This window comes from Saimiri boliviensis, chromosome 6 (genome assembly GCF_048565385.1).
Source record: "Saimiri boliviensis isolate mSaiBol1 chromosome 6, mSaiBol1.pri, whole genome shotgun sequence".
Taxonomy (NCBI): domain Eukaryota; kingdom Metazoa; phylum Chordata; class Mammalia; order Primates; family Cebidae; genus Saimiri; species Saimiri boliviensis.
This window is the reverse complement of record NC_133454.1, coordinates 39422252-39435204: the sequence shown is the minus strand read 5'-3', so window position 1 is coordinate 39435204 and position 12953 is coordinate 39422252. Positions and strand designations below refer to the sequence as shown.

Sequence of the window (12953 nt, the reverse complement as noted above, 5' to 3'; positions counted from 1 at the left end):
GTATATAGAAATCACTGGGTCCTCATGACATCCTTTCACGTTCCTTGAAACAAGCTATGAAAAAAACCAGTTTAACACCTTTTCAATCATGTAAATCATAAATTTCCACACAATAAATTTCCACTATTCATTTTCTTTTGAGATGGAGTCTTGCTCTGTCATCAGGCTGGAGTGCAATGGCGCAATTTCGGCTCACTGCAACTCTACTTCCCAGTTTGAGTGATTGTTCCACCTCAGTCTCCCAAGTAGCTGGGACTACAACTGTGAACCACCACGCCTGGCTAATTTTTGTAGATTTCTTAGTAGAGACAAGGTTTTACCATGTTGGCCAGGACAGTTTCAATCTCTTGACCTCGTGATCCACCCACCTTGGCCTCCCAAAGTGCTGGGATTAGTTAAGTCAGTTTGAGCTTAGTATTCCTATTACTTAAACTCTAAAATGTCTTAACTGATTAATGCAAGTTCAACAGACAACTTTTCCAAGCATCTACAATCAGAAAGGTCAAAATATTACATATCTGCATTACATTATGTCTATCCACAAGTGGATTTCTGGCAAAACTATGTAAAGAGGAGGGTAAGGAAAGGAATACAAAAGGAAAGAAAATAACATTATGAGTTTGGTGAGTTCAAAGACTTGAAAGATAATAGACCTTCTGAGCACCCATTTCACAGGATAGCTGGCTGCCTTATTGTACCTAAAGCCAGTTATTAGTGAACAGACAGAGCTTAGATTTCTAAACATTTTATATCTAGTAACAACTATAGTCATACCTCAGGGGATTGGATCCCCCTTCCTCCCATAGCACAGGGTATCCACAGGAGTTGAGAGCCCTTCCCCCACCAATACTAAAATCCATGGATGCTCAAATCCCTTATATAAAATGGTATAGTATTTGCACATAAACTGCACACATAATCCTGTATACTTTAAATAATCTCTAGGTTACTTATAACACCTAATACAATATAAGTAAGCATTATGCAAGTAGTTGTTAAACTGTATTGTGTTTTTTCAGAATATTTTCAATCTGCAGACGTGGAACCCACAGATTCAAAGACCTGTATTCCTTTTCATACCAAATTATCAAGTGGATCAAATAAAACCCAAACAGTCATGTTTTAGTCGCAATTAAATATATGATATTTAACTGAGCAAGTAGAATTCAACCAGGGAAAGTATATAATAAATACCCAATAAATTGTTTAAATCAGAAATGTTGAAGAGCTGAAATAAAGGGAAAAATGCAGGAAACTACTATATTAAGTAAAGCCAAGGCTGAAAGAGAAGGGGAGTTGATATTGTTTGGCTGTGTCCCCACCCAAATCTCTCTTGAATTCTAACATGTTGTGGGAGGGACCCAGTGGGAAGTAACTGAATCATGGGGGCAGGTCCTTCCCGTGCTGTACTCATGACAGTGATTAGGTCTCATGAAATCTGATGGTCTTATAAAGAGGAGTTCCCCTGCACAAGCTCTCTCTCTTTGCCTGACCACATCCATGTAAGAAGTGACTAGCTCCTCCTTGCCTTCCAACATGATTATGAGGCCTCCAAGCCATGTGGAACTATAAGTTTATTAAATCTCTTTATTTTTTAAATTGCCTAGTCCCAGTCTGTCATTAACAGTAGAGTGAAAATGGATGAATACAGGAGTATTCTGAAAGATCTGAGGCACAGAAGCTAATGCTATAAGCTATTATATATTTCTAAAAGAAAAATCAGGAGAAACCTACAGAGCATGAATACAAAGGAGCTTTTGTTTGAAATAAGGTTGGTGTAAAAGTAATTGTGATTTTGCCATTTTAATAAAAATGATGAAATTCTCAAGGCATTTGAAATTAGCAAATAATTTTCAAGTAAATTATTTTTAAAAGTAGACTACTAATAAAAAGATGGCACATTAATATAAATTTTTATTTCTAGGAAAGTATTTTTAATATGATACCTGCTCCATAATTTGGCCTGAGGAATGATTCTGCTCTGTGACACTATCAAGAGGTAACCTAATATAATAATAGAGTAACAATACAATCTCACATTAAGAGGCCTAAAACACAGACCATCATATTTAAGAGGAAGAATGGCTAATTTTCATGGAGTACTGACTACACATCAGGCATACACCTTTCAGTAGAAAGTTATTTTGTTACATTTTAAGAGTTTCAGCCGGGCATCACGTGTGGCTCATGCCTGTAATCCCAGGACTTTGGGAGGCCGAGGCGGGCGGATCACCTGAGCTCAGGAGCTTGAGAGCAGCCTGGCCAACATGGTGAAATCCCAACTGTACTAAAAATACAAAAATTAGCGCATGTGGTGGTGCACACCTGTAATCCCAGCTACACGGGAGGCTGAGGCAGAAGAACTGCTTGAACCTGGGAATGGGAGATTGCAGTGAGCCAAGATCCCACCACTGCACTCCAGCCTGGGTGACAAGAGTGAAACTCTTTCAAAAAAAAAAAAAAAAAAAAAAAGAGTTTCAGGAATATGAGTGTGAGAGAAGGTTTGGTTATAAAGAATAACATGAAATATAAACATTTGAGCTTTTTGGAAGACTTAACACTGAAAAGTTTATATTTTCTTCAGTGCCCATCTAATAATCAAATGATGCATATTTTTCCATAAAATGCCTTTCGGTGAATGTCTTTTGGTGTGCTTTATGTGAATGACTGATTCTCAGAAAGCCAATAAGATAGCACAAAATGCTTTGTGTGTGTATGTGGTATGTTTTAAAGTATGAGAAGAGCACAACTGCTCTCAAAAAGTAAGCCAGTTGGTTCATAAATTTATGGCTAAAAGGAAGAATTAGCATTTCAACAGCTACTGTACAGACTCAACAAGAAAACAAAAAATCTAACGCCGCATAACATCACCACTGGAGAAAAAAAAAAGGAAGTCTAAACAAAGCATAATCAGTTAATACACACATATAACTTATTTCACAGTTGCTCAAAATAAAAAGTAGATTATTTCAGCTTCTATTTCAAGTAGGGCTAGCTACTGCTGATAAAAACTAAAAATGTTGAATAACATATTAAAGCATATTCTTAAATGCATCCAAATATAACTAACTATGAGCTCAGAAGTAAGGCATGATTATTCAAAAAGCTAAATGTTGAGTTTTTAATCTTCATCTTTATTTACTTCATCTTGAATGTGAATAGAGGTATTGTAGATCACAGATTTCTTATTAATTCTGTCATAGTAACTAAGTGTGTTGCCCCTACCTTCTTGCCCCAGGCCTTTTTTCTGGGGCAGCCCCGAGAAAAATAGATCAATTATCCTATTCAAGAAGACAGATCTTCCATTGGTTAAGTACAAGGGGTGAAAGAAGATGGTTTTTCTCTGCTTATAAAGAGGATTAAGGCAACTGTCCTCTTTCCTTTGAAAGGGAAACATAATGTGACTGAATTCTAAAGAATGTGGTATATAAATAAAATCTCTCCAGCAGCCAGATGACCTAGAGATTATTCCAAGTTTTAGAGCTTTATTCCTTTTGATATGTAAATATTTAAGGAGATAATGCTATAGTCCCTCTAGGACTCTGAATAAAAGTTTAATCATCCTTTCTGAGTATAGCAATAAACTAGAGAAATAGCCACAAATTTAATTCTATGGTAGATGAAGAGTCATAAGACTGTTATATTTTACAGAAACACTGAGAATGTAACACTTTGAAGATCAGATTCAGCTGAAAAAAAATGAGTGAACTGGAAGACAGTTCTGTAGAATTTATTCAGAATGCATCATGTAGGAAAAAAGATGGAAAATATGAGAAATAAGACACATAATGAACAGAGAGAAAAAGATCTAATATATATCTAATCAGAGTTCCAGAAAAGATAGTGAAGAAGTCAAAATTTAAAGAATAACTCAGATGTTGATGTTCCTAACACCACCAATGATAATTCAAAAAGCCCATTAAATCTTACATAATTTTTTTTAAAAGAATGAATTAAAGAGAACAAAAATCCATACTCAATCTCAACGAAGTATAACTGCAGAAAATCAAGGTAAAATCTTAAAAGCAGCAAGAAAAGATAGATTAAAGAAGCAAAAATTGACTTCTCAACAACAGAAACCAGAAAAGATAGAATTCTATCTCAACTCTGTGTTCAGTATAGTGAGACATTAGATGTTAATACAGAATAGCATACCCTTTAAGACAGCGGGTAAATTAAAGGCATTTTCGGATAAATAAGAACTCAAGCGTTTACAACCAAAAGATATTTTCTACACTACAAGCAGGTGCAAAGTGAAATCAAACAGAATGTCTGAGATGCAGGAAGAAATAAAGAACAACACAAGTGATAAACACGGAGCAAATCCAAGTAAGCACTGATGTACATGACTACAGCAACAACAAGAAGACTGAAATATAAAATAATAACTACATATAAAGTGGGAATTGAGTACAATATCCTAAGCTTCTTGAACTCTCTGGGAGTTAGGTAATTATACTGAGTTTAACTTTGATAAGCTATGTATGTACAAAAAATATATAGGATATCAACTAAAAAGTAGAAAACACATATAAGTTGTAAACTAGGAAAAAGAAACATTAGAAAATAATTAGTCCAAAGGAAGATGAGTAAACAAAAAGTAGAAAATCACAAATGTATAATAATATAATTTATCCAAATTAATGTAAATAGACTAAATATTCCAGTTATAGATCAGATATAATCCAGCTATAGGCTTTTTATAAAAGGCACCCATAAAAAATTGAGAAAGTTAATGTTAAAAGTATGAATTAGGATATATCTAGCAAAAAATAACCAAAAGAAAGCTGATACATATTTATTAACATGAGAAAAATAGAAAAAACGTAAGAGCTAAAGAGAATCACTTTATGATGATAAATGTTCAATATGTCAAGAAGAGATAATATTCTGAACCTGTATAAATAAAAAAATTGATGAACAAAACACCATTTTGTGTATGTGTAGTGGTATAAGTTTTGAATAAATCATTTTTAACTAAAGGACAAAATGTGAGGAGAGCAGTCAACAACAGCAGAATATGCATTCTTTTCAAACATAACAAAATGTTATTACATAGTAGGCTGTAAAGCAAATCCCAACAAATTTCAAAAGTTTACTGTCATAAGACCATATTATCTAGTCATAAGGTAGTTATACATAATAGAAATCTACATCTAAAAGGTAATCAAAACAGTAAAGAATGAGTAAAAATGGAGCATAGAAGATGAAGTTATAATGAAGTTTAGAAAATATTAAAAACTGAACAATACGAAAACATACCATCAGGCTTGTGGATTGCAGTTAAAATAGTGATCAATAATACAGACTTCAGTGCTTTAAGATTTGTAAAAAAAGAAAGAATTACCACACTAAGCACCCAAATCAAGAAGCAAAACATTAGAGGAGAAAACCAGTAAAATTAAAGGATGTGCAAATGAAAAGGCATATTCTATTATGTAGGAGGTATTATCTCTCAGCATATAGGTTTGTGAAGCTGGGGCTAACTCTGCAAACTGAAGTTCTCCTTTACAGATGATGTCCTGTTAGGTTCTGCCAAATGGGATTTCTAAGAAAATGGGAAGCAGCAACAGGGGGAAAGGAACTTACTCTTCCTGTTCACTTGAGATTCTTTTCAGTATCATCCCAACAACAGCAGTTGGCTCCAACGTTTAGCTTATTTTGGCACCCTCAGAATCAGTCAAGGAATCCCCCCTCAGTCACATCAGTACTTCTGAAGAGCAGCCCTCCTTCCTCAGAGGTCTAAGTCCAACTCCAAGGGGTCTTTCTCCAACTCTACATTCAGATTACCTCAGACTCCTTGATTCCCTTTGTTCCTCTCACTCTAGGGGAGGTAGCTGCTTCTCGAAAATACCTCAGTTATTGCACTGTTTCCTTTTTGCTTTTTGAGCTCTCCAACACTTGTGTTACCAATTCTCTAGATTAAATTATCCATTAAAGTATCTAATATTTGTTCGACTTTGCTGATTGAAACTCGACTTTGCTGATTGAAACTCTAAGTAAATGACATAATTTTTATTACCAAAAAGAATGAAACATATCAGTTTAGGAGGAGGGGCATAGATAAAGTTTTTTACTAAGAACTAAACTCGAAGGGAACTCTTTCACGTGGGACGTATAAAACAGTGAATTCGTTTGTGGAGTTTCAGAAGTATTAGCACAAAAACAGCTCAAATGAGACCAACAAATATATGTGTACAGATATGTATCCTGCCACTAAGTTTTGAAAAATAGTATATAGCAATCATTTTATGATTCAGTTTAATAGGAAAGAAAATTGGACAAGACTCTGAGAATTAGTAGTTACCAATTTTAAAGATATTTTTAGTTCAACAACCTAAGAAAGTACTATTTCTGTTACTTTCTTAATTTTATTTAACTTCAGCATATTCTTTAGAAACTAAGCTACTCAAGTCTACAAGTTTAATTGGCAGATAATCTAGGGAACATTCTGGACAAAGAAACATAGTTACTGGTTCAACTCTTGTTCAGAAAAACTATCACTTATTTTTCTCTCAACAAATTTTACCAGCCTAGAAGAGATTGTTTCATATGCACCTCTTATCATATGGGTAATTTAAATGAGAATTAATGGGAGTTCAGAAGCTATATACAGTAGATGTAAATTGGTTAGAATGTCAGTAATTCTCAATAGTTATCACCATCAACCAGGTATTAAAAATTACTGGGTGGTAGCTGGTATGTAATAAAAATTTTAAAGCAAGAACTGACCTTTCAAAGGCATACATGTAGAATACTAAAGAAGATTAGATTCTCAGGGTGTTATACTTTTCAGTATTTTGTTTTTCAAATTATTGTTTTTCAAACTTACTGAATTTTTTAGAATGCCAGAAAAAATTACACAAACATAAGATGTTAAATTGTGTATTTGAACAGTTTACAAAATAATAACATGAGTTAACCATTAACACAGAGTAATGTCAAAAGTTATATAGTTAAATATGTATTTTACCAAAAAATATATTCACTAACATCATCACTAAAAATTTGAAGACACAGTCTTAAAATTGAAGCAGAAAGTCTAAATTAATAAAAGATCAGCTCGGCTAGGTGGCTCACGCCTGTAATCCCAGTACTTTGCAAGGCCAAAGTGGGTGGATCAAGAGGTCAGGAGTTTAAGACCAGCCTGGCCAACACGGTGAAACCCTGTCTCTACTAAAAAAGAAAAATTAGCTGGGTATGTTGGCAGGCACCTGTAATCCTAGCTACTTGGGAGACTGAGGCAGAGAACTGCTTGAACCCGGGAGGTGGAGGTTGCAGTGAGCCGACACTGCACTCCATCCTGGGTGACAGAGCAAGACTCCATCTCAAAAACAAAAAATAAGAAAGAGATCTTGAATATGGCAATGTCATAAGCACTACTATTGCTTGTTATCCCAAGCTTTTATAAATGCACAAATCCTTAAATAAGAATGATAATGTTTAATCTATGAAGACTGCACGTGTTTCAAAAACTATGATTACATCTATTTGTTATTATATCCATGCAGGATCTCTGTGAAGGCTAATTCTACTTTTGAAATATCTTCGGACTCTTCTTAGTTTATATTCATACTGCCACAATACTAAATAAAATCTGCACCCATCTTTCTCTTAGAACATAACTTCTTATTTGGTTTTTCAGGCCTCAGTCATCTTACTCTAATCCACTATTTACATCCTCATCAATTTTGCCTTTATAAAACACAAACCTTTTTATATCACCACAATGCCCCTTTTTATTAGTTCTGTTATATCCCCCCTTTTTAAAATATATATATTTTATTGTGTTTTAGGTTTTGGGGGTACATGTGAAGAACATGCAAGACTGTAAGCACTCCAGCATGACACTGACCCCTTTCCAGCCTAGTTCTATTGACTACAGTCCGTTTAGAATAACAAACATGGCAGGTATTTCCTTTTCCCTGGAATACCACTTCACCTTTTTTTGTCTAAAGAATTGCATAGGCATGGTGGCTCATGTCTGGAATCCCAGCACTTTGGGAGGCTGAAGCAGGCGGATTGCCTGCGCTCAGGAATTTGAGACCAGACTGGGCAACATGGCAAAACCCCTTCTCTACCAAAAATACAAAACATTAGCCAGGTTGGTGCTGTGCGCCCGTGGTTCCAGCTACTAGAGAGGCTGAGGTTGGAAAGACTGCTTGAGCCTGAGAGGCAGAGGTTGCAGTGAGCTGAGATCATGCCACTGTACTCCAGCCTGGGTGACAGAGGGAGACCCCATCTCAAAAAAAACCCCAAAAACCAAAAAACATTCTTTACTTATCACGTAACCTCCTAAAAAAAAAAAAAAAAAAAAAAAAAAAAGTCTTCCCTGACTTTCCTATCAGCAGACTTAATCATTCCCTGATCTGGGTTTCCAAAGAAGACAGTAATATCTGTATTCTTTTTTTGTGGGTGTATTGGTATAAACTTTAGCATAAAATCTAGAGTAAATCACTAGCATCTAGTATAGTATCTACTACACTGAGTAGTCCCTCAATAGATATTTAATAAATAAATGAACAAATGAGAAAACAAATGACTAGAGAGAAAAGAGGTTATTACTCCTTTTTTACTCATGAGAAACCTAAGAAAAACTTCAGAAGTGATTCAGACCAGTCCAAAGGTAGTGAGTTATCTTGACTGTTCACAGTCAGTTACAGAAGTGATTCAGCTAAATTCCTGTAAGTACTTAATGGGAAAAGATCAGAACCTGGATGACGTGCTGCTCTTTACTTTTCATCAAAAATTGACTTATTTTTGTTAAAGTATAATTATTCTATGAAGTTTAGCTAGTAATTAACTATAACCTGATAAAAATAATGATAAACTCTAAAACTGAAATGCTGCACTAAGTTCTTTCATTTGAATCATTTATATGTATAAACTTTAAAATTCTCCCCAAATAAGAGAATTCCTATTTCCTATTTATTCAAGTGTCATATCTTAACTTGCCTAGTTTAAAACATAACTTTTATGGAAATTATTATTTAAATTATATATTGGTACTAGAAACACAGAAAGGGAAATGAGTAACAACTAAGAGGGCTTCTGGAACATACTGGAACATTGTCTGGCTTTTATTGGTTAAGCATAGCTAGGAGATTCCAAGAGAAGGACAGAGCATTGAGAAAGTTCTCACAGAATCTGTCATGGTTTGTTCATGCAACAATAAGATCTGCTTCACTATACAAGAGGCTTAGAAGTAAGGTTGGCTAGAGAACCAAGTTATGGAGGGGAAGAAAAGGTTTTCCTTAGGAAAATAAATGTTATATTAATAAAGGATGGTTTGAAAAGAAGTAAGAGTCAAAACTGGAGTTTTCTGCCTTAGTCCATGAGGAATAGATGCCTCATCATGGTAATGGCTTTGGGAAGAAAGTGGAAGGGGGAAAAATTATAGTAGAATGAAAAGCAGAATATTTGATAAATATGGCTATTATAAATGTAATATAAAAATTTTGAAAAAAATGTTTATTTTACAAACAAGAATTAAAATGGAGTTTTAAAAGTTACACTATTTTATGTACAAAATGAAAAACTATCTCCCACTTCCAAATCTTGTGTTTGACAAAATAAAAGGATACCAAACACAGAAGATGGCACAACAGGAATGGGAAACACCTGGGAGAAAGAAGGTGTTGGGGCATGTATTAAGTGGGAGGAGAAGATATGGTAATGGCCATGGCTGGGGCAAACCAGACTAGGGAGAGATTTTGATTGCAAACTTTTCTTTTCACATTGTCTTGATTGTATCATAATCCACTACGTCATTATTTCAGAGCTAAAACATAGCAATTTAAGAACCAGACATAGGTAGCAGGGTACCTAACATACCATAGCATGCAATCCAGCTGGTTTGAGTTACCTGGAATAGGTGTAAACGTTGACCTTAGAGTATCAAACAGAATAGATACAAACAAAAACAAAAACACACACCTAAACATATCATGGTAGAAATTAGTATCAGAGACAGAATACTGTGGAGGAAAAAAATAAGTCACTCTAAAAAAATAAGAATTTGATTAATTTTTTCAATAAAAGACCAATAAGTAATATTTTCTAACAGTTGTAGGAAAATAAATAGAAAGCTAAAAATTGATCTGCAGCTATACTATTAGAGAAATGTGAAGATGAAATATAGTCTCAGATGTAAAAAATTTCAGAAATGTTGTTATTGCACAAAGAGAAACATTTTTAAATAATATTTGGGAATTGCCTTGAACTTATTCGAGATCATTCCCTCTGAGCCAGACACCACTGATTATTTTCATTTCAATGAGATGCAAATATAAGCATTATAAGCAATGCCTAAACTATATTTATTTCATTTTAACCCTCCTGAAATTAAAAACCTAAAGTATCTAAGCAGTCCTAGCCATTACAGTGGACTGAAAATCTACTTTCTATTTGGAGTCTCCCAAGGGCTTACCTAATTAGCTCATTTTGAGTAAGTGAATTGATTTCTCTTTAAACAAATGGTAAAAGCTCTTTTCCTTTCCTTAATCAGAGCAAAGCAAGGCAGTCAGTCCTACAATGTTAGAACTTAAAGCAGGGAACTTGAAAGATATATGATAAATTATCAAAAAAAAAAAAAAGAGCAAAGTGAATTCTAGCATGACACTGGTAGATAAGGCTCATAAATACACTCTCTTGCTTGTGTGAAATGAAGGGATTTGGAAGAGAACAGGGTAAAATAGGGATAGAGATGTGCAATTATTAATATTACTGACAATTATGAATATTTGTATCAAATTTTTAAAAAGTTTATATTCAGTATTAATGAAGTTAAAATCACTTTTTGAACTGCATTTGCACATCTTTGCAAGAAAATGTGAAAAGTAACCTTCAGCTGGTCACAGTGGCTCATGCCTGTAATCCCAGCACTTTGGGATACCAAGGCTGGGCGGAATCACATGAGACCAGGAGTTCAAATCCAGCTGGGCCAACATGGTGAAACCCTGTCTCTACTAAAAATATAAAATTTAGCCATGTGTGGTGGCACATGCCTGTAATCCCAGCTAATTGGGAGGCTGAGGCATGAGAATCACTTGAAACTGGGAGGTGGAGGCTGTAATGAGCAGAGATTGTGCCACTAAACTCCAGCCTGGGCAACACAGTGACACTCTGTCTCAACAAAAGCAATCTTCACCCTATGGAAATGTAAAAAGCAACTTCAACTTCTATCAGAGTAACTCTTCCACCAAGCTATGGAGAAGAAAAAATTACTTGTATTTTGCATATTCATTCTAGAATTAAATATTATGTATAAGAATGTAAAAGATTAGTTATGTTTTTAGACATTTAAAAACAGAATTATTTAACTAAATGGTTAGTGTTTCACCAATATCTATAAGTATAATGAAAAGATTAAAAAGCACGTTAATAAGAATATTAAATTTTAGTAAATATTATATACAACAGTTAATCTCTTATACAATGTTACTTTATTGAAAATAAACTAAAAAATACAATTGAGTGCTTCAAAATCAAACTAGAACAAGCAGAAAAAAAGAGTATCTGAACTTGAAGATAGGTCTTTTGAAATAACCCAGTGTAAGGGGAAAAAATGAGAGAAAAAAATAATGAAGAAAGCCTATGGGTCTAATGGTACACCATTAAGTGAAAAAATATTTGCACTACCTGAGTGTAAGAGGAAGAAGAGACAGAGAAAGTCACAGAAAATCTATTTAAAACAAAATAGCTGAAAACTTCCCAAATCTTCAGAGAGATATGAACATCTGGAACCAGGAAGCTCAAAGGCCTCAATTATATCAATCCTGAAAGTTCCACATTTCAATCCAACTGTCAAAAGTCAAGGACAAAGAGAATTCTAAAAGCTGCAAGAGAAAAATGTGAAGTCACGTATTAGGGAATCCCCACTAGACACTCAGATTTTTCAGCAGAAACCTTCCAGGTCAGGAGAGAATAGGATGAGAAAGTGTTGAGGAAAAAAAAAAAAAAAAATCTGGCAACAATATAATATCCACCAAACCTATTCTCCAGAAGTCAAGGAGAAATAAAGACCTTTCCAGATAATTAAAATCTGAGTTAATTCATCACCACTAGAGTAGCCTTACAGAAAATCATCACAAAAAACATGAAAGTATAAATCCCACCAGTAGATGCAAATTTCTAACAAACTAAGAACACTGAATTGCTCTAATGGTGCTACATAAATCTTTCAATTCTTTAGTATGAAGATTTAAAGTCAAAATGGTTAAAAAAAAATAGCAGCTACAAATAATGGCTAAGGAACCCACCATACACAAACATATAAATTAAGATAGCAAAAATATAAATGGGAGAAAGGCATGTAGCATTTATCAAAATTGTTATCAGCTTAAACTACTCTATTACAACTACAGGATTCTTTATGTTAGCCCTATGGTGAAAATAAAGAAAGAAAGTATAACAGAGACACAAATAAAGAAAAAAAAATAGTAAACAAAGCAACACTGAAACAACCAAACCAGATTTAAACAAAAGAAGAAAGGAACGAAGATCTAAAAAACAACCAGAAAACATTTAACAAAATGGCTGGAGGAAGTCCTTACATATTAATAACCTTAAATATACATGGGTTAAATTCTCCATATCAGTATGTTCTCACATTGCTATAAGGAAATATCCAAGACTGGGTAATTTACAAAGAAAAGAGTTTTAACTGACTCCCAGTTTTGCAGGCCTGGGGAGTCCTCAGGAAACTTATAATCATGTCCGAAGGCACTTCACAGGATAGCAGGAGAGGGAATGAGTGCCAACGGGGGAAATGCCAGATGCTTATAAAACATGACTGTGATTGTGAGAACTCACTTTCATAAGAACGGCAAGAGGGAAACTGCCCCCATTATTCAATTGCCTCCCACTGGGTCCATCACATGACATGTAGGGCTTATGGGGATTAGAATTCAAGATGACATTTGTGTAAAGACACAGCCAAATCATATAATTCT

General features: G+C 34.4%; 1 protein-coding gene across 4 annotated transcripts in view; it reads right to left on the bottom strand.

Annotated features, from left to right (window-relative positions):
• Positions 1 to 12953, bottom strand: part of DYNC2H1 (dynein cytoplasmic 2 heavy chain 1) — a 402876-nt gene that overhangs the window by 95383 nt on the left and 294540 nt on the right. The window lies entirely within an intron of this gene.